Source organism: Adiantum capillus-veneris, chromosome 9 (genome assembly GCF_014529385.1).
Source record: "Adiantum capillus-veneris isolate H3 chromosome 9, ASM1452938v2, whole genome shotgun sequence".
Classification (NCBI taxonomy): Eukaryota; Viridiplantae; Streptophyta; class Polypodiopsida; order Polypodiales; family Pteridaceae; genus Adiantum; species Adiantum capillus-veneris.
In genome coordinates, this window is record NC_140939.1 from 129,140,376 (window position 1) to 129,163,018 (window position 22,643).

Sequence of the window (22,643 nt, forward strand, 5' to 3'; positions counted from 1 at the left end):
TCACTTGGAGTATCCCAAAATACACACATAAATACTAATTTGGTACCTACCAGTGGCCTGTGTAGAGACTCTCTTTGTTTTTGTCCTCAATGATTCTTGTATACAGGTCTCTGCTGCGATGTCTATACCTGCAAATGATTTCATTAAATGCAAGAGTTTAAACTACCAATGGAAAGTGGGCCTACAATAGTACTAGTAAATAATTGACACAGTGAGTACCTGCACTTGATTCTTTCATCTCACTCTTCACCTTCAGACCAATCATATGCTTAGCTCTAGGGGGAACAAAAATGTTGCAATCTAGCGCAACACAATATCCATAGTCCCTACATACATGCGCGAAGCATAGCATATGGTACACATGGGTGCAAGGTAGGGAGAATACATCCAAGCTTCTGGCATCGAACGGGAAACCACATCCTACACAATGGTAGAACCCATTAAGTGCCACCTCGCTAATGCTCTGCTCAAAATCCACAGGAGGAAAAGGCTTCATCAAACTGGCCCCCACGTTATGTGAAGTCCTCTCCATGGTAACACAAAATTTAAAGTGCTCTAATTCCTGTGCTATGTTGGTCTCTACTTCTGCAAGTAGTGCCTGTGAAACAAAGAAGACAACACATCTAATTTAAGTCTTAATAACCCAACAAAAGCAGATTGCTGAAAAGAATATGCAGCGTGAATCTTATCCCTTATTTGCAATACCACATATAAGACAAGCACTTACTCTATATGCTATAAACACAAGCTTGATGTGGTATATGATATGCAATCTGCTATATAGCACATAGCACAATCCAAGTATAATGTGCTATAAGTGCTACATAGAGTATGCACTATAGATCATAGCAGAGAGACTTTTTAAAATACCAGATATAGCCCAAACATTTTCTCTATATGCTATAGCACAAGCTTTTTGGGTATATGATATGTAGTGGGCTATATGAAACATAGCACATAGCATATAGCACAAATATTCTGCTATGTAGCACATAGAACAATTAGAGATGTGCTATGTAGCACATAGAAAAAATAGAGATTGTGCTATATAGCACAATTCACTATTCCACACATTCCAGGGCTATATTGTGAACATATAACACACAAAATGTGCTATTTAGCACATAGCACATAAAAAGATTGTGCTATGTAGCACATATCAATAATTAACACACACTTCAGGGCTATACTGTGAGCATATAGCATACAAGTTATGCTATATAGCAAATATTACACATGTCCATTGTGCTAATCACATAGCACATAACCACATAGAGCACATAGCATAGAATCACACACATTCCAAATAGATGAGGGTACTATTGTGAACATGCTGCACCTAGATTGAACTATAAAGCACATAGTACATAACCACCCACTCCATGAAGATGATGGCTATGTTGTGACCATATAGCACATGGCACATAGCATATAACCAACCACTCCATGAAGATGATGGATATATTGTGACCATGTAGCACATATTTTGTGCTATATAGCACATAGCAGAAATAGAATATGCTCATACAGTACATAACCATACAATCCAAAACACTCTAACCACATAACCACATGGAAGTGAACCACATACTCCAAAACAAAGTGAAGCACATGTAGGAGGGTATGCACCTTTGCTTTAGCCACATTGGCTTCTAATTCAGCAACGTTCTCTCTAGTAGTACTCGAGAACTGTCCAATCAAATCAATCAAGCATTGTCGAGCTACAGGGTCTTGCACGCAATAAATCTCTGTTTGCAACTTTATGGCCAAAATGTTTGAGCTTTGAGCACCCTCAACCCTATGCAATTCTCTGACTTGATCCTCTACCTGCTTCTTTGCACCCTCAAGTCTTGACTTATAGTCTTGCAATCTGCCCTCTGCAATATTCTTCATTTCTACAAGTGCCCTGCTATCCTCTTCTGCCAATTGTACCAGGCATCCTCCTGTAGGCACGTACCTTCTGTTTTCAATGATGATCTGGTAGAGGCAGCAGTGGTTTTGGAACCTCTTCCTCTACCACTCATCTGCTCTTCCCACCTCTTGATCTTGTTTTGCAAGTTGTGTCTTTCTTCTGAGGCTCTCATTGCCCTCTCTGCAAAGATAGCCCAAGAAATTTGATGTTTGCCAGATTCACTATAGTTTTCCAATGCAAAGGCCTTTGCAAATTGAGTCCCTACTTCATACATGAAGAGACCCTCCTGGTAGACATTCCAATGTCTCCACACAAGCTTTTGTAAGAACTCTGACCGAGCATGGTATGCCTTCACTTTCTTCTAGCTACCCGGAACATGCTTTGGGCATCTAAAGACAGCTTCCCAATCCTCCTCAGAGATGTCATTGTTTCCTGTCAAGCTACCTGGATCAACTCCCTCCAATGGCAATCCATGCTCCATATGAAATTCCTCGGCAAGACGACAAAACTTCGTATGCAGAGGTGGTTCGATGTTCCTAACTAGACTGCTGCTTGCTTGAATTGGATGCTTTGAGGAAGGTTCCATGATGCAATCTCAAGTGATATACCTGCACATCATCCAATAAACTCATGAGACGTGGTGTGCCCTCGCTTATCATCCCTGCTAAAAAGAAACAAGAACTTCATGGGCCTGCTCTTGTAAGCAGGGCATTCAAGGTGATGTGCTATGGGATTTGCCCCAAGGTTGCATGCAGCTTGTGGACTAGTAAATTACCTCAGGAGTCTATGTCCTCTAATGCAGCCACAGCAGCAGCATTAGGTTTTGCTCACCTCTTGTTGCAAATGAGCAAGGTGTGGCACTCATGCAGCTCCAAACGCAACTTAATGTAGCTAAATGATCCCAGGTGGGGCGCGCGTGCTCAAGCAGTAGAGAGTGTACATGTTCAATGGGAGAGACATACCTCGAAGAGAAGAGGGCGGTTACTGCAATCGTCCTTGAAGCAGCCGAGCTTGCACAGTAGAAGCTCTAAGCACAGTAAACCTTGAGCACGCGCGCGCGCGCGAGAGAGAGAGAGAGAGAGAGAGAGAGAGAGAGAGAGAGAGAGAGAGAGAGAGAGAGAGAGAGAGAGAGAGAGAGAGAGAGGCGGGGGGGGGGGGGGGGGGGTGTGGGCACGGTGTTTGAAACTACCAACTACTCATGAAACAAAGTGGGTGTGTGAAGGCTGAATTTTTCAGTATAACATTTTTTAGAATATAAATTTGGACATCTGAAATATGGCACCAGTGACCACACCCCCAATGTCATGCTATGCTATTTAATTATATCACATATATAGATTTTCACCTATTCATGCTTTCACCCGGTTAGATTTTGCAAATCTTAACCCCTTGGCTAGATTTTGTAAAGAAATTTCTTAAACTACTAATTAACTGAGACTAGCATTGTCTACTATGTCATCAATACTGATTTTAAGCAACTTGGTAGACTTAGCTACCACCCCTTGGAAATTGAGAACTTCTTTCCTTGAAAGTACCAAGTGTGAAGAGACCAATCAATGGCTATCAACACTTGTGGATGGATTTTTCATTAGTTGGGTCATACCCGTTAAGAAACTACTCATATAGGCACAATAAACTAAACCTAAGACCCTCTTCAAGTTGGAATCTTACTCATAAAATACCATGCCTCTACACACAATTATTGTTATAAACTAAACTTAAGATCCTCTCAAGTTGGAATTGTATTCACAATTGGATTTGTGAAACAATCATATTTTCTCATTGAAAGAAGAGAAAAATTACCTAGCCCAAGTTATATAATCATCAATTCATTGCCAAGGTTGGTTGGTTCAGCACTCTCTCTCTCTCTCTCTCTCTCTCTCTCTCTCTCTCTCTCTCTCTCTCTCTCTCGTACTCCTCATTGCTGTACGCTTTTGCATCTCGACTTTCATAGCAAGGTGTTGGAGCACTTGCAAGAGAGTATGTGTGTACCGATAGACTAATGTGGTACTAAGGTTAACCATAAAGAGATCAAAATTAAGTTGGTTTATTGTAAGCAATCTGACACTTTCTCAAGTAAAGGTAGGTTCACACCATTGCAATCTCACAGTTGCCATACCTATCTAAGGTATGCCTCGGAACAAAACCTTGAAAATTATTAATGGATCTTCTTAAAATAGCCCTTAGCCCAATTGACAGTAAGCAAGTTGCACTCGTGAATAGAAAGCGCTTAAAAGTGTGAGGTTAAATATATAATATCAATAAGCAAAAACAATGAAAACCCATATTAGACGAGATCAGGTTGTTAATGAGGAACGTCTTGCAAACACCAAACCCATAAGAAGAGACAAAATTGTGAATGAGAACATCCAATATGTGAGTGCCATTGTTAAGGTCTTGTCTCTTGCTTGAACTATTCAAGTAGAGAATTCCCTTCCTAAGAGTGCAAAAGGGACACTTCACTATCCATCCATGTGAATCATCGTCGTACTATGCAATGGTACCAAATCATTGCCCTTATTTTATGATCAAGTTTTCAACACATCATAAACTCTCTCTCTCTCTCTCTCTCTCTCTCGGGTGTGTGTCAGTCTGATTAAGAAGAGGAGAATTGGAATAACATTTCAAACACCCAAGTGTGGTACATTGGAGTTCACCAATTGTCAAATAAATCTTTGAGGTCTCTTAAGTTTTTCCCATGACGTTCGAAATCCCTCTCTCTCCCTCTCTCTCTCTCTAAAAATGACAATGCTGAGTCTGTATTAAAATTCATACATCGTGTGTTTTGTAATGTTCGATTTAGTTCTTAAAGAGATGTAATCAAGATTGAAGGGGAGTATAAAATGAGGTGGATTGTTGATATAATCAGATCATGTACAACTCAACATGAGGAAAGGGCGGGTATGAGAGAGAGAGAGAGAGAGAGAGAGAGTAAGCCCAGCACCACGCGAGGGGAAAAGGAAGGACAACCGGAGACAGAATTTGACGTGGACTGCTCGTTCAAGTTACTCAGCACCACGTAGTAGGAGAGCCGGCTCTCGCTGCCTGCTTCTGCACCAGCGCAGAGAGAGAGAGAGAGAGAGAGAGAGAGAGAGAGAGTTTGCGAGCTTTCTCACAACATGTAATATATAAGGGGGCGCCATGCCGCTTCAGCCGACGGCCATGACGCCGTTCCAATGCTCGCGCCGCCAGAAACACAAGTTTAAATTTTTTTATAGAGGGTCGACCAAAATTTTCCAAAATGTCCTTCACTTTCTCCAATTTTCCAAAATACCCTTCATTAACTTCATTCTCCAAGAGCAATTTTTTTTTGGAACTCTCTTCACAGAAAGATTGGTTCTCCGTCATTAGTAGATAATAATAGAACTCGGAGTTTCAATGGTATTTTGGGATCTAAAAATGAAATCATTCATCAATTTAGAGTGATATGCCTCTATCTATGAGCTCATTGGTGAATAGTTTTGTCTAAGACACTCCATTGTCATAAAGATTAGACTATGCAAAAACTGGGGCAAATCCATCACAAAATGTTACATAGGTATTTTGGGAATTTCACGAATTTCAAGCGTATTTTGGTAAATTTCCCTTCTTATACATAGTGCATTGGCTTGGGGGAAATGTAATCCTACTCCCTTCTTGTCAATGTAATCTTGTTAAATTCTAAAGAAAATGCCCCTTATGTGAAACTTACGTATATTTAATACAGTGCGCCCCCCACATCTCTCACTCTCTCGTGAAGAAACCGGCTTTTAGAAATCAAGAAAGTAAGTGCACAAAAACACTATTTTGCAAATCGAACATATCCTTTGGAAATGTAGATTTGATCATTTTTCCTACAATGCCTATAAGATCTATGACTGCAAACAAATTTTGCACACATCTGCAAACATTTTGCACAAACAACCACACACAGAATATGTTAGATTTTTAATTTTTTAATTTTTTTTCATTGTACGAGTGTCATGTGCTTATGAAAGCAAATAGAATGCTTGATGAGTCAATTGTTTAAGACACGGTATGTTGCATTGCACTAATTGTCGATGGCAACCTTGATTATACTTGAATTGATATGTATGCACTTACAATGGTACCAAAATTTCTTGTTGATTTTCTCACTTGAGAATAGTTTTTGAGTTGCAATACCATGGCAAAATATGTTGTTTACATACATCAGACTTAAGAGCATGAGACATTGCCTTGGTTTGCTGAATGCTGTTTGATGTAGCCCATTGTTGCACATTGCTCTTTTGCAGATGGCCCCCCCTTTGGATCCCTATTTTCCCTCCTTTGGATCCCTACTGTGAACAATCTGCTAGCCTTACCAATCATCTAGCTTTTCTCCCCTGGTACTTCCCCATATTAAATGATGAGTTTAACATGAGAAAATCATTTAGGAGAATATGATATTAGTTATTATGACATTACCTCTCTCTGGAAATCATAGTCGTCCCTCGACTATGGGGTAGAGAAGATAAAGCTTATTCGTTAGTCCTTTTTCTAGCGGGTAGAGGACCCCTATCTTACCCTACGCCATCCTTCCAGAATGGATGACTAATCCATTTGGTGCTTGAGAGCCTAAGCTTTCGCAAGCATGTCTGCGCATTACTCCTATCAATCTTCCATAGTAGAGTGACAAGCTCTACTTGGTGTTTGGAAGACGTCGTCTCCACAAACTTGATTCTAAGCATGCATACTACTCAACATTTGTGCACAATAAAGAAAAAGAAATTCTTATAAGACAAAAACTTTGTTCATTTTAAACATTTGTACATTTGCTTACTCTAGGAAAGCATTGTAAGCATTGACAAGGTTTAGATTATCGTTTAATTGTATGCCTTTCATCCATCTAGCATCTTCAACAGTTGGTTCTTGAGGTGGATCTCCTCTGCAAGGCTTTAGTAGGCTCACATGAAAAGCATTGTGTATGAGCCAATGATTGAGAAACTTGAGTTGATAGACCATCTCATTGATTGGTCTAAGAATCTAGAAGGGACCATAGTACCTTTTTGCTAACTTAGCATAGTACTTTTGGTGTCCCGTAGGATTCTTTCCCATTGTGTGCCTTAATCGAGCTTTGGGAAATTTAAGCAAGACCCAATCATTTTCTTTAAAGGCTTGGTCTCTTCTGTGCCTTTGCTATGAGATAGAGATAGCATCCTTAATCTTTTGGAAAGATTCTTGTAGGTCTGGGCTATACTCATCTATAGCGAAGATCTTCCCGTGTACCTTAAGTAGTAGGGGACTTTTAGATCTTCCCTCAATTACCTCAAAAGGTGCTTTTCTCGTGGAGGTATGTACAGTATTATTATAGGAATACTCCACTAAGGGTAAGTACTTCTCCCATTGGGACCTTTGATCTACCTCAGTTAAATAGGCTTTTAGTAGATCAAGAATTGTTAGGTTAGCTATTTCACTTTGGCCATCCATTTGCGGGTGATAGGCCGAAGAGAAATTTAGACTTGTCCCTAAATTCTCAAAGAGACCCTTCCAGAAATTACTAGTCATTAGATAGGATCTCTATCCGGCACTATGGACATCAGCAAGCTATGGTACTTGAAGATTTGGGATATGAAGAGGGTTTCCATTTGATGGGCTTTGATAGTCTTTTTGATAGGTATAAAATGAGCTTGTTTGTTGAACCTGTCTACTATCATCCATAATCCCGTATTCCCATGGATAGACTTAGCCAATCCAAAGATAAAATCCATGGATATGCTCTTCCATGGTGAATTAGGGATTGGCAAAGGTTGAAGCAATCCAGGGATCTTCCCTCTATCAAACTTTGTCTTTTGGCATACCACACATTTAGAAACATACTCTGGTATGTTTGCTTTCATGGTAGTCCAATAGAAATATGTTTCAATCCCTTTTAGGGTAGATTGAATCCCTCTATGTGCCACATAAGGAGGAGCATGAGATTCATACATTACTTTCTCACGTAGTCAGTTAGTAACGCATAGTCTATTGCCATAGAGAAGATAACCATCTTGTAAGGTAAATGGTTCCTCTTTCTTCCATGGTGCAAGGGATGAAATCAAATCTCTAAAATCGGGATCAATAGCATACTCATCTATCATAGAAGATAGATCACTGTGAGTTGCTATGGAAACCGCATTCACTCTTGGACGACTTGAGAGTGCATCGGCTACTTGATTATGCTTGCCAACAATGTGAGCAATATGAAAATGAAATTGCGAAAGGAAATTTACCCACCTCATTTGTTTGTTGGAGAGCTTGGTTTGCGTCATGAAGTACTTAAGTCTTCCGTCCACCATAGAATGAAAGGAGTCCCTAGTATAAATAGTGCTTCCACGATTCTAAGGCATGTAGAACTGTGAGCAGTTCCTTTTCATATATGCCTAAAGATTGCTCAACAGGGCAAGCCTTTGACTTTCATAGGCTATGGAGTGCCCTTCTTGGAGCAAAACAGTTCCAAGGCAATCACCACAAGCATCACATTGGACCTCAAATGGCTTTGAGAGATCTGGCAGTGTAAGCACAGGCTCAAAGATAAGCTTTTCTTTAATCTTTTCGAAAGCATTGTTCTCCTTGGCAGACCATGTATACCTAACATAGGTCATGTAGTGGTCGTGCTATTAGTGAGAACTTTTCTATGAAGCATCTATAGTATGCACACATACCTATAAAACTTCTTAGTTCATGAAGATTCCGTGGATTAGGCCATCCTTTTATTACCTCTAGCTTTGATGGATCCATTTGGATGCCATCTTGAGAGATAATGTGACCTAAATACTGAATCTCTTGTAAGAAAAACTCACTTTTCTTTCGATTAACATAAAGTTTATTCTCTCATAGAACTTGAAATATCACCTGGAGGTGTCGCTAGTGTTCGTCTAATGAATTAGAGTAGATGATTATATCTTTTTAATTGAGCTTATGTTTCAAATATCTTTTCATTTGGAGTTATTGAGTGCTAATTTATGCCTTTTTATTTTTGAAGTCTATGTACAACTACAAAAGGTGGGCTAGAGACTTGAAAATTAATCCAAACCCTGTGAAACTTGGCAAGAGACCTATCCATAATGTGTACAACCAGAAGAAGCTTGGAAAATTCTTTGTTCAAGATCAAAAGATAATAATCATGCTTATTATCAAATGATCCAAGACACAAGACTTTTACACTTTTCTTGAAAGGAGCTTGATCTATGATAGCAATTGACTGCAATTGTCAAATTTCAAGGGAAATGGAATAGTTTTGACTGAGATTGACAATTGTTTAGTATTAGAGTCTGCAAACTACTAAAATTTGGTAAACATTTGTGCAAAACTTATCCAAAATCTGTGAAAATTGATTCAAAGCTCCTTGACCATATCCTTGACTATTGTACATCATCAAAAGTGCAAAAAAGGATATTTCTAGGCCAGTATATGATATAGGTTCTTATTATCATCTGCACCCCATAGTGTATTTTTGTGGCTGCCAAGTGTAGATTACCTATCCCAAATATACCTTGCAAAATTTGGAGTCATTTGGACACTATTTGCTACCAAAAACTGAGTTACCAAGAAATTAAAGATTGCATATTGTTCCTTTGGCTACTTTTCCAATTTGGGACTGGAAATTTTTACCATAGTCTTGGTACATGCTTGTGGTGTTAGATAGAACTTGGGCTATTTTGATAGCATACGAATAACTATTGGGAAGCTCATATAAGGAATTTTGCACCCGATAGATTTACTAGAAACTTGTGTTGTCGGACTTGTAGAATCAAGATCAAAACTTGGAGATAACTCAGGAGAAGATATTCTCCATAATTGAATCTCATTGGTATTGGGTCAAGTGATCTGATATTTCATTCTTCTAAGAATTGTAAGTCTTTATGTACCTTAGATCAAACTACGTACTTGAAAACCAAGGACTAACAAAGAAACTTAGAATAGAGTGTCAAGAGAAGAGAGTGTCAGCCACTCGGGGAGTACACTATGTAATCATGTTAATGTATAACGTGAGTTCAAACGGAGGGGTTATAAAATGCAAAAGTTTTAGGCAATTTAATAGAGATACATTAAAATAAGGGGCTTTTACATTCAATTTTGAAAAAAATCCTAAAATGAGGGGTCATTTTATTCATTCAGACATGTTAAAATATGGGTTTTTTTAATACCCCACGAATGCACGTTATATAGGGGGGTACCGGATGGTGAACCCCGCAAGGTCAGCCAAGGGAGAGCACTAGAGACCATAGTTGATGAAGTGTATGACATTTATTGTGATTCGACCCAAACACGTCTTCCTATTACACTCATTTAGGTGTTGAACCTTGCTACAATTTAAACATATATTGACCTTCTATAAAACCAATACCCATGGGGATCATAGATATTTGGAACCTAAGAGGAGTATGAAGTTCAAGTTGATGGCCGTGGCATTCATTTTGAGGAGGAGATTAGAGCCAACAAGCAAGAGATTTTATGCATGGATGAAAATAAAACTGAATAATTAAAAACTTTAAATTGTGACACTGTGAATAAATGGAGATTAGAAGTTGATAGGATATTCCAAACATGACCGCCAAGCAAGGGTCACTGGAGCTTGAATTGGAGGATTATGATCAAGTAGACACAAAGCCATTGGAGTGTCTATTGTTGGGAGGAAAATAATACCATGGACTTGTTGTGGATAGCTCATAAATATGGCCAACTAAGAGGGAAGTACAACCCATGGAACCTACCTTAGGTGTAATAGAGATTACCACTTAGCTAAGTTGATGCAAGTGCTAAGAGCTGAGAGGATTTTTGACACAATTTCAAGGAATTTTAATGCCCGTAGAGTGCAAGACATTGACTTGGATTTAAATTATTACCCCTCGAACAGTTATAGATCTAACCACATTGACTAAGAGGTTTGTTGTTGCTTGCTTGGAAATGTGAATTAAGCATAACACAATAGCATAAATCTGTAACTTTAAGAAAAAACAAGGAGAATTTGTGAGACATTGTGTGAGTAGAATGAGACAATATATTGATAGATGCCCAGAGTAAGAAGTTATAACTGAGGAGAGGCTTGTCTCATAATTTCTTGAAGGTCTACTCAAGAAATAATTTCATGCTATACTTTATAGCAAAAAAGACACATTTTTTATGCGATAGACTTAGGAGATATTTGTGAAATCTTCAAAAATAGAGCACTATGAGAGACGCACAAAGCAAGAGAACTACATCTACTATGCTAGCTCAAGTAGGGCCAAATGCAGCAACACCTCTACATTCCATATGCAATATGCTCAAGCACATGAATGAAACGATGAGAAATAAAAAAAACTTGCCACTAAGGGGGCTAAAATAAGGACAACCAATGGGGACCACCCAAATGGTGTTCTATTGAAGAAAAATGGACAAATCATGAGACAAAAAAGTATTATTCCAATTAATGTACGACAAAAATGTTCAATATTTTCCAATGAGTCCAGAGGGGCAACCTATGTATAGGTATGCACCTAACATGGTTCAAAGGCAAAAGCCACCCTTGGTTATGAAGAAACCACAACCTGGACTAGGTCAAAAACCAACACTAGTAGAAAGAAAGGCAATACCGGATAGATATATACATCCAAAGGACAAGTAGACAAGCAAGCCTCATTACCATCTACACTAGTAGAGGAAGAATGGTATAATCAGCCACTACCTTCCTCGGTTGAAATGGTTATCAACAACACCTCTTGATGCAAAACCTATGTACTTTACTGCAAACCAAGGGGCTAGACCACCTATTATGAAACCTATGCCAAAACCAAAAATGGGAAATTTCTAGAATTGATCAAATGATCATTGGAAAAATTATTTCCCTAAACCTAATAAAAATGCCAAATCAATTGAGGCTTATTGCATGCAATGTGGAAAAAGTGGGATCATTAATCAAAGGATTATCCGAGAATTCCTGCAAACAAAGGGAAAATTGTAGTAAACATAGCCAGTGTCTTTCTTGTTAGCTCCTTTGATAGTGAACCAAGCTTCAATTAAAAGGTAAAAAGCACAAAAAAACTTAATGAGGATGAGTCATGAAGTAGTAAGAAAACCTCATGAGAATCCAAGAGAAGGAGAAGTCAATGTTATGAGCTTAGAACATAAAAATGCAGAATATTTTTTTGAGAAAAAAGCTCAAGAATTGGTGCAAGAAAGAACTAAGTTAACTTTGACATGCAAACTTTAAAGAATCCAAACCAACATCAAGTGGGTTAGTATACTTGTGGATAAAATCTATGGTCCTACCAATGTAAACTTGGAAGCACGACTAAAAGAAGGTCAAACCATGGAGCTCGGGGGGTGCACTATACAGTAATCATGTTAATGTATAACATGAGTTCAAAAGGAGGGGTTTTGAAATACAAAAAGATTATATAATTTAACATACATATATTAAAATAAGGGATTTTTATATTCAATTTTGGAAGAAAAATCATAAATTAAGGGATCATTTTATTCATTTAGACATGTTAAAAGAGGGGTTTTGTTAATACCCAACGAATGCACGTTATTTAGGGGGATACTGAATGGTGAACCCCCCGAGCCATGGAGACAAAATGGAAAAATTATCCACCCTTGAATGGAAACATCTAAATTGAAAGCCTATTGAGAGCTAGTGAGGATTACTCAAGCAATGCTTACTGGATTTGTCTTTGGTTGCTTGCATCTGACCGCCCGTTGTATGCTTGGGAGGAGATCATGATCCATACCCCCTTGGATGTTGAGAGCCTCTCAATGTTTTTTTTTGTAAATAACACTTAAACAAGTACCTCTATATACCCTCTTGCCCGGCCTTTAAAGGCCCTATATTTTTGGCTATGCTTTGTATCCCCTCTTGCCCTACTTTAAAGGCCCTACACTTTTTGTTGAACATATAACTTACTCTGTATACATGTGTTTCTATAATACAAGTACATACTTTGCAAAGTGCACAAAGGACTAGTGTATTGAGATTGGATAGCTTGCTAGTGTATTGTTTTGCAATCCAGGATAACTATTGTTTTGTACTTTTGTAGTTATCTTATTAGTGCAAGATTAATGGGTTCCACTCACTCACACTAATTTTGATCCATGCTAATTTTGGTGCAGCCAAAGAAGATCAATGCCAGAAAGAATGGAAAGAAATTTCAAGGGTGCTTACAGGTGTATGCCAGAATGTCAGAGCATGTGGGAAGACCCACCAGTGTAGACAAAGGAATTTAGGATGTATGTGATTTATATGGCTATGCAAGCCAAGAGGAGAGATTCAATGTTTTTAAAAAGTTTTTTCATGTGAAAATCCTCCTAGGCTATGCAAGGCAAGTTTTGCATATCTTGAAGGCCATGTGGTTACTGATAAAAAGAAAAGTGGGTGAGTGACTTAACTTGACTACAAGAGGGAGGCCGAAAAGTCTTATTCTATAATTTTTTTGTATAATCAAACTTCAATTGGGAAAGAAAAGGGCCATTTCAAACATTTTTGCGTCTCATGCACTTACACTAATTCTGTAACCGTTGAGAGATTTTTCATTTTTGTAACATGCTATTCTTTCAAGCTCTTTCAAGGTGTAGGCAAGACAGAGAAGGAGAGAAATTTGTAAGAGACCTTTGTGTGTATACTCCACCATAACCAATTGCTTGGGAAAAGAATCAAGCTTTGATTACATTGTCTCTGTGTCGTTTCCCCCTCCCTTCTTTTCTTCTCTTCTCTTGTGAAACAACCTCGACATGTGGGCTTTGCGTGAGCCCCTGAGCCAATTGGTGTGTGTGCAGAGAGAGAGAGAGAGAGAGAGAGAGAGAGAGAGAGAGAGAGAGAGAGAGAGAGAGAGAGAGAGATTGTCATGTATGTGGCTGAGAATCAAGAAGCTATGAAGACAATTGGAATGCAATGAGTTGTGCTTTTTTGTGTGATTCTGTGCTTGGGTGTGTGTATAGACGAGTGATTGCACTCAAGTTTTGTTTTGCGATGCGTTTTTTAAAGAGGATTGGGATGATGTGATTCCACCTGAGTTATAGAGATGTGTGTGTGTGTGTTGTTGGGTATGTTTCCCCTTTCTACCCTTCCAACATTAACATGAAGTTAACTAGTATAGGTGTTAACCCTCATGGACACCCTATCACCTTCGATGGATGCATATCGGATGCATATTATTTATTTGATTGAGTCATGGACCGGGCTTGTCGGTCCAATAGGTGTGTAGGTGATCTCCAATGAGAGGTGCACTACTTATCTTATTTTTATAGTAGTATTACAACGATCAGCCATTGTGGACACCCATGTGTGAATGGACCAAACTCTTATAAAAGGTCCATTTGACCTAAAAATCCCCATTCTTGGGTGTGTAAGCTAAGAAGTACTCTTGCTCCTTCTTTGTCTCCTTCTCATTTGTGTGCTCACGTATGTGTGTGTGTGTGTGTATGCTAGAGAGAGAGAGAGAGAGAGAGAGAGAGAGAGAGAGAGAGAGGGTGTGTGTGATCAAGCATTGTGGTGGCATCGGCGGCGGCGAGGCGGTTGAGCATGGCATCGGCCGTGGCTCCTTCTTCTTCGCAACACAGGATCCTTCACGATGGAATCATTGAGAGCTAAGTGACACACCATTGTTCCTTTGAGCTTGCTAAGACTCTCTAGTTGTGTGTTTGCAGCCTTTCGAGGCTCGCACATAGTACACAAGCAAGTTCCCAGCCTTCGACACGTACGACAAAGAGTACATTTTTGGCGCCGCTTTCGGGGAGTTTCCTTGCACTAAGCTCCATGAAACACTTTGCAAAATGCAGCGTGAAGTATTTTTCATCCCGTAGGAAAGGCAAAGAAGGAAGTTGTGTGTGTGCTAATTTTACTAATTTCCAAATTTTGTTAGTTGAAGGGTTTTGCATGGGATTAATGTGAAATTGAGTGATTTAATCTATGTGTGTGCATCAATTTTTGTGTGCATTATGCACCAACACCCCCTTTGCATACTAATTTTGGTTCTACACATGTTTATGTGCATAATTAGAGGCTGATTTTTCATGGTTTGAGCTTGCAATGATAAAATGAAGAGTCTAGCCATGCAATTTTCACTTGGTTGCGTGTAAGAGACCTCGATTTGGAGCAAGAAATACATTATATGGACGCATTAAGATGCTTGTGGATTGCTGAAATTTTGATTTTATGATTGATGTGCGAATTGTTGGTGATAAAAACGCTGATTTTCGTGCAAGTTTATGAGCTTGATGATGCATGAAATTCAAGGTGCAATTGTTGGCACCCGTCACCCACTTCACACCATAGCTACCCTAGCCCCATAGCCTACCTTGACCGTATCCATTAGGCGATAGCCCTAGGCCCTAGATTTTCTTTAGGCATCATACATCTACCTAGAGTTTCCATGATCAACACGAACCCTACCATCATAGACCTCCTTGGAGGTCTCACAAAAAAATAAAAAATAAGTAAAAACGGGGGTGCAAAACACCCACAAAATCAAACGAGTAACCTTCAAGGGACTTACCAACGATTTCAAGGTGCCTACGGCACATGCATCTGTGCTTTGGTCTTGTGCTAGAGTCCGAACAACTAGCAAGTGCTTTGAATTACACGGGTACACACTATCCTTCCACGTTAGGGTCCGGGCCCTCAGCGGAAACCCAAGGTAGTACCACTCAAGACCCACATATTGCGTCTAGTGACTGTTCCTCTAACTACAACGTCATAGAGGGTTACCCGATGCCCAATCTTGATAATTCAAGCTAAGACATGCATGCCATGGGCCCACGGTTCGGGCCGAGAGTGCTTAGCTGCTTGAAGGAAACATTTAGTAGAGCCACTTGCTCCGAACATGGAGCTAACGATGTAAATGAGGGGGGTGGGGAAGTAAATTTTCCATTCTTGACCAATGTAAACCCTATGCTCCTAGAGAGTGTGCAAGTGAATACTCCATTCACTGCATCCCCTGACTCTTCAGAGCTATTCCCCTCTGAGGTTATATTACCTGATGGTAGAAGCCTTGCCGAACCGAAAGAGGTTGAGCGATATATCCTTGCAGCAAGGGAAAAGGAAATCAAGAGCTTACACAAGGTGGAGCAATGAAGAGAACTTAAGGCAAAGGCCACTATGTCAACATCCATGCTAGTCGAGCAATCAAGTGCTCCTGACTTAGCAACCACTAAGGGTCAACCATAGAGAGTCACATTGTATCTAGTTCAAAGGACACCGCTAGCACCTCAATCCTAGAGGGAGCATTTCTAATGAGAATTGGGAGTATGAACTATAAACGGAGACTCTAACCGACCTATAAACAGGTCACACCTATCACGTGGGTTGGTTAGATGTCCTACAATCCACAACGGGTGCTACTAGCGTAGAGGATCAATAACAAAGAGTTTGTGATGTCATCCATAGGATTATTGAGTTGGAGAGGCATGTGACAAAGGGATCCACATGCCTTCAATGGGCGTCATGAGATTCTTGGATGCACGGAAAGCTAAGCAACCAACCTTATCACAAATGGAGACTCTCTTGGTAAGTCCGATGGATCCTCCATATGTTGTTTCTCCAGTGGTCTCTGTACAATCTGAGCCCACAAGTGATAGCTTTACCTTTCCAAGTCTAGCTCATCTCTCTCTTGATGACACTATGGCTACCTTGCCTACCCTAGTGATAAGCATGATAAAAAACATGCCATGGACCTCATTTATTAGTAAAGCACCGCTACATGGTAGCTCAATGCCTGCAACGGTACGTACAAGTGTGTATCAATCGTATGCACCTATAGATCCTCATGCTCATGTAGATCCTACCCCTCCCATTGTTTCAACAACTTATGCTCCACAACCACAACATCCAAGCTCTGATTTCAATGGGACCATACTGGCTAGTGTTAGCATGTCACATCCAATGTCTGCTATGCCTAGGACCACACATATGAACCACCTAGCACAATATGGTACCAAACTTGGAACCCAAGGGCTTCCTATATGCCAAGCCCAATGCCAATACCTACTCCACATGTAGTTTTGATAGCGCCATTAACCACGATGCCTACTCAAGCTATTGGTCAATCCATTGCTGAAAATATGTGTAGCACGTCTGATAGAGAGCCTAGAAGTAAGGCAATACAAATAGCCAAGCTCACACAAAAATTTAGGAGATGGGGATGTGAGAAAGCATATCAAAGTGTTTGAACAAATATGCAATTCCCTAGGAGAACACAATGACCTGCACAAGAGTAATGGTTAAAGCCTGACCTTGAGTGAAAAGGCTGGGGATCGGTATAGAACCCTAAGGATGGAAGAAAAAACAATTTACCCTACTCTTAGGAGATTGTCCTTGAAAGAGTACATACGAGAGGGAGTACTTTGGGGTGTAGCATCTCAGCTCCAGAAAGCCCAACGAGAGGAAGGAGAGTCCGTGAGAGACTTTATTAGCCGCTTGAAGAATTTGAATTCTCGTTGTCCCAAATGAGTGCTCCAATAATAACCAATCGCTAGATAGATTCATTAGGGGATTACGACACGAGGATATATACAATGACCTAGTCATTAGAGGTATCACCACTTGGGAAGAAGTCACCACCAATGCAATCCAATTGGAGGTAATTTAATGATTCAAGGAGAAAGAGTGTTTGTTGAGCCTAAATCTACTAGCTCGTAAGCATTAGGGCATCAATCAATGACCCTAAAGCCTATTGCTAAGGAGCCAAAGATATCTAAGATGACTTTACAGATCTCACAGAGGCCATTCAAGAGAGTCTCAGAGATAATCGTGCTCCACAAAACAATCATATGTATCCAAGAAGGAAGCAACAATGGTACTCAGTTTGCTAGTCTGCATAATACTAGTGAATGCCCTACTGTTAGAGTAAAGTTTAACGAGAATTTCAATGCATGTGGAAAGTATGGTCATCAATATAAGGATTGCATAGTATTTAAACGCACAATGGCCAATAGACCAACCTTAGCATGGACAGACACACCTCGAATGCTTGCATTTTTATCGGCCGCACCTCTTGAACAAACGTCACAACACATGGTCCCTAGGGCCCAAAATGTTGTTCAAAAAAAACCCTTACCACCTCCAGTGCTAGGATCGCAACCACCACATCTAAGAATCACTTTTGTGAATCAAGTGGGTTGTGAGTCATCTATTTTTGGTTTGGAAGGATGTGAGAAAGATATAGACCCTAATATTGCCTATGGGATTGATGAACTTGAAGAAAATCCACAATACTACATGGAGGACTATTGGGGACAAGTCAAACATGTCTATCAAGTAGCTACTCTTGCTGCAAGAGGCCAAAATATCAATTACACTACCAAGAGACCACCTCTTCAATGCTATGAGTGTGGGGGTCCACATCGTGTAGCCGCGTGTCCTATTAGGCTACAAAAGGATGCTACACTAATGCAAACCAATCAAGCAAGCAAGTCTACAATGCCGATACTCATGTGTAATCAATGTGGCATAGATCATTTGATTGCCCAATGTACGAATAATCCAAATGCACCTAAGATCACGCCATTAAACTTGATCAAGGTTAACGAGGAGCCATCATAAAGTACACATGTGGTACCAATACATGTACTCACACGATCAATGCTCCAAAAACAAAATTATATTCTTGAAGAAAGAGACACAGCATCAATTTCCCAATCTCAGAAGAAGAAGAAACACGAAGGAAGAGATCGCAAAAAGCAACGAAGTCAGGCCCCAAGTCAAAGACCAACATAGGGATTGGTGAACGACCCCGTATATATGAATGATGCTGAAGAGAATTCTTATTCAAATGAAACCATAGAGACCAAAACGAACACTAGGAAAGAAACCAACAAGGAAGATCGTCATGAGCCACAATGGTCAGGACCCAAGAAGAAGATAGGAACTTACCCAAACCCTAAAGAAGAGGAGATCGAGCGAATCAAGCAATTAAAGAGTTTGGTAGAAGAGACCCAAAGGGATCTAGAGCCATCACCTAGGTAGATCCACATTATCGACACAATGTTCCCTACACAAAAACAACCACACAAAGGACATATACCACTAGCCATACTTAGTGTCATCCAAGAGGAAATTGACTTTAAGTCATGGGAAAGTGGGCCTACTCCCTTCTTGTTGGAGATAATGTTTACAGAGGGATCACTTGACCCTATCGAAGAAATGGAGATCCCATCTTCCCCACGTCAAGGGACTGAAGCCCAAAAGGCACCGTTAAATATTTCCAAATTGATGGATTTCATGGTCTCAGAAGTTAGAATCACCATCATGTCCAAACTATGTGGAGACCCCAAGCTATTCTTAGCTCGTAAAGATGGCCAATGGGACTATTGTTAAACCTATTGGGATGCTAGAAGATCTCAAGATCAAGGTCTTTGGACAAAAAATAAGTAATACCTTCATTTGCTATGAATTTCTCCAAGCACACTATGTCCTCTGAGATGATCTTAGGACATCCATTAGGAAGAGGATGGGGTCGCCTCTTTATTTTCCATGAGATTATGGAGGTGATTAACATTTGGACGAATAGATACATGCCATGTGTGCAAGAATGGTGGATGTGTAAGAGAGGTGTAAGAGTGGTTAAAGAATGCACTTTTTCCCCCAAAAAGGGGGAGGACAACATTATGATTTTTGGATTCCATAACTCCTACATATGATTCCAATTTGAGTGGAGATTACATATCTAGAATCTACATGCTGAGCACTTTCCATAGATATGCTACATGATATACTTTTGCCCGCTAGATTTTAAATTTCATTTTGGGAGGAGAATTTGAATGCAAATAAGCTAGTCATTTTACCTGTTTGAATTCAAAAGTTGTCCTTTGATTTATTTCTTAATACTAAAGGTTTGACTCCCTTAAATTACCAAATAAAGAGGCCCTCTTAGACTCCATACTCTTCCTAATGCTTTCATGAGGGAAGCAAAAATGGTGCATGAATGGTCTGAAAACCATGTCTACTTGCAGTTCCAAGACTGTCATTTGAGTGGATCTTGTAACGGGTTGAGCACATCCTCTAGGAAACAAATTTATAATTGATCATAGATTTGACACCACATCTCACTCGGTCCAATTGCAGTATTTTTACACATGTAAAATGGACACTGATGTCGGGAAAGACTCTCCTTATATGGATGTTCTAGTTGGGATGATTGAGTCTGACAATGTGATTGGGTCCACCTAGCAGCAACCATAGAAACTTGGGGAAATAGGGGGATGAAATGCCACAACTCGTACCCTTAAATATGCTAGAAGCAATGCATATAGATTTTGAAGACCTACAAGATGAAGGCTCGACTGACATTGGAACCAGTAGCGTCTCACAAGACTATAGCCCACACAATTCAAAGTCAGAATCATCAATTGAAATTAACTCTGAGGACGAAGAAGCTGAACATAATCTTAATGCAAATGTGGGGACAAATCATTCAGGGCCTAATGGTACTCTAGATGACAATCTATCCAGGAGAGCAGAAGACACAAGTAGCGATTCATCTAGTGACTCTTCACTAGAGATCGACCTGTAATAAAAAATTAGACAAGAAAAGTAAGAGATATCAGAGGCGATGATACTGAGAAAATGTGCATGCTAGAGAAAATGAAAAGAAATCTATTGCAGAATGGCTTAACTATATAGGGGCGTGTGCACTACAACAAAAGAAGGTGTTATCGACGCATATATCGACGCTTCCCGTCGCTATGAGCATCGCTATACGCATCGCTGTGAAACTAGTCGCTATTAGCGACGCTGATAGCCACACGTATAGCGACACGCATAGCGACGACCATAGCAGAAAAAAAATTTCTTGGGCAGAGGGCAGGTAGCCTGGCCTGTGCCCAGTTAAAAGATGGACACAGCCACAGCCAGACTTCCTGCCCTCTGCCCAAGAAAGCGAGCAGCACCAAAATATCAACCATGCTCCCGCGCGTAGAAATTTCGGCAGAGTTTCCTTTTTTTTACATAAACTTTTCAAAAAAAACCATATCATGTATACGCCTCCTACATGCTATCCATGTAGGATCTCACATGAGATTTAAGGCCAATGAAAGACAACCGTACCAACTGAAAAGCATAGCCATAACTTAAAAGCATAACCGTAACAAACCATAACCATAACTTAAAAGCATAACCATAACGAACCATAACCATAACTTAAAACCATAACCGGCTATAATCACTTTGATAAAAACCATAATGCAGATAACCATAACCATAAACAAAATTAACAATAACCATAAGCATAACCAGAAAGAGAAACAATAACTGTCTATACAATGACAATGACAATAGTCATAACCATAAGGGAAACAATAACTGTCTGAACACTAACTGTTTGTACAAAAAAGAGACACAGAAGCGTGTCTGTGTCTCACAAAGCATATAGATGAAATCTGGTCCACTAATGACTAGGTGTCGCAACCTGCACATAGGACAACTCACAAAATTAGTATTGATATTACTTCACATATACTGACTTAATTAAATCAACTCACACATATTAACGTCTCACCTCAAGCGATCAGCGAGACTGTAAGGCCTCCCAGTCTACAGGCTCTCTTGAAGCTTCAAGATCATTCAGTACTTCATAGATACCTCTGCGATATCCATTTGACTCCTCCTCGCGTGATGGAGCTCGATGCATCGCAAGATTCTGCGTTTATACAAAAATCAAAGTAATAAGAATACATGATTCATCGCGTTTAAAAAACGCCATAGTTAAGATTGGATTAGAAACTCACAAACTCATAGCGAAAGGTGTCGAAGCCTCCGCTGCCAAGATGAGATGTCCCCCTAGTCATCAGTCGTACCTGCGCGGCCTCACGCTGCTGTCTGAACCGCGTGGCTGTTGTCCGCTCATCCTCCCTGATCTGCAGCCACGTCTCGTGTGGGATGCCCGAAGGCTTAGGCTAGCCGGTCCTGAAAGCCTTCCGAGCTGCATCTCGTCGATGTTTGATGGTGTCCCGTGCAACACCCTTGATCCACCGCGCTGAAACAACGGAAGAACCCGGAGCAGGTTGGTACTCTCTCAGGATGGTCTCCACTATGTAAGTGACTTTTTCCTTTTCTTGCTGATCCCAAGACATCAGAATGCTGGTCGAAAACTGCAGCTCCACGAGCTGGCGAATCCGCTGTCGCATCTCAGTCCCGACTCTATCCATGTCAACAGAACCATCTCCCCGTACAGTATAGATCTTGGAGGCACTAGGATCGTGTGCCCCCCAAGGTGTCCGAGGTGTGCCAAGAGGTGTGTCGAGAGGTGTGCCTGGGTAAGATGGGGGTCGTGAGTGAGGAGGGGTCGAAGCATCTGTGGACCCTCCTCCACAACAACCACCACCTCCACCTGACGATCGCCGAGATCGGCAAGTGCTTCTGTGCTGCGGAGATGAGGACGTACCCGCCTTTGCCCCACCCCTAGGTGTCAAAGCGGTCGTGATGGGAGAAGAAGGCGTCATACCCATAGGCGTCGTACCCATAGGCGTCCTGAACCCCGTAGGCGTCCCCCCCCCTAGGCGTCGGTCCCTCGGGTGTGAAGCCTGGAGGCGTAGTACCCGTGCCTCTGGCTACCCAGTACTGAGAAGCCTCTGCCATCTGAGAAGGCGTCATCCGTGTAACGAAGCCCATGAATGCATCTACACTCATGGAAGCGGGATCTGGAATCTCGTCTGCTATACTAAAGTCCTGCACAAAGAAAGTAAAATAAAGCGTCAGAACACAGTTGTTTAAATTAACTTTAAGCTTAATTTTAAATCAATGTCTTCACACAAACACTTACAGGCCTAGGCCTCGACG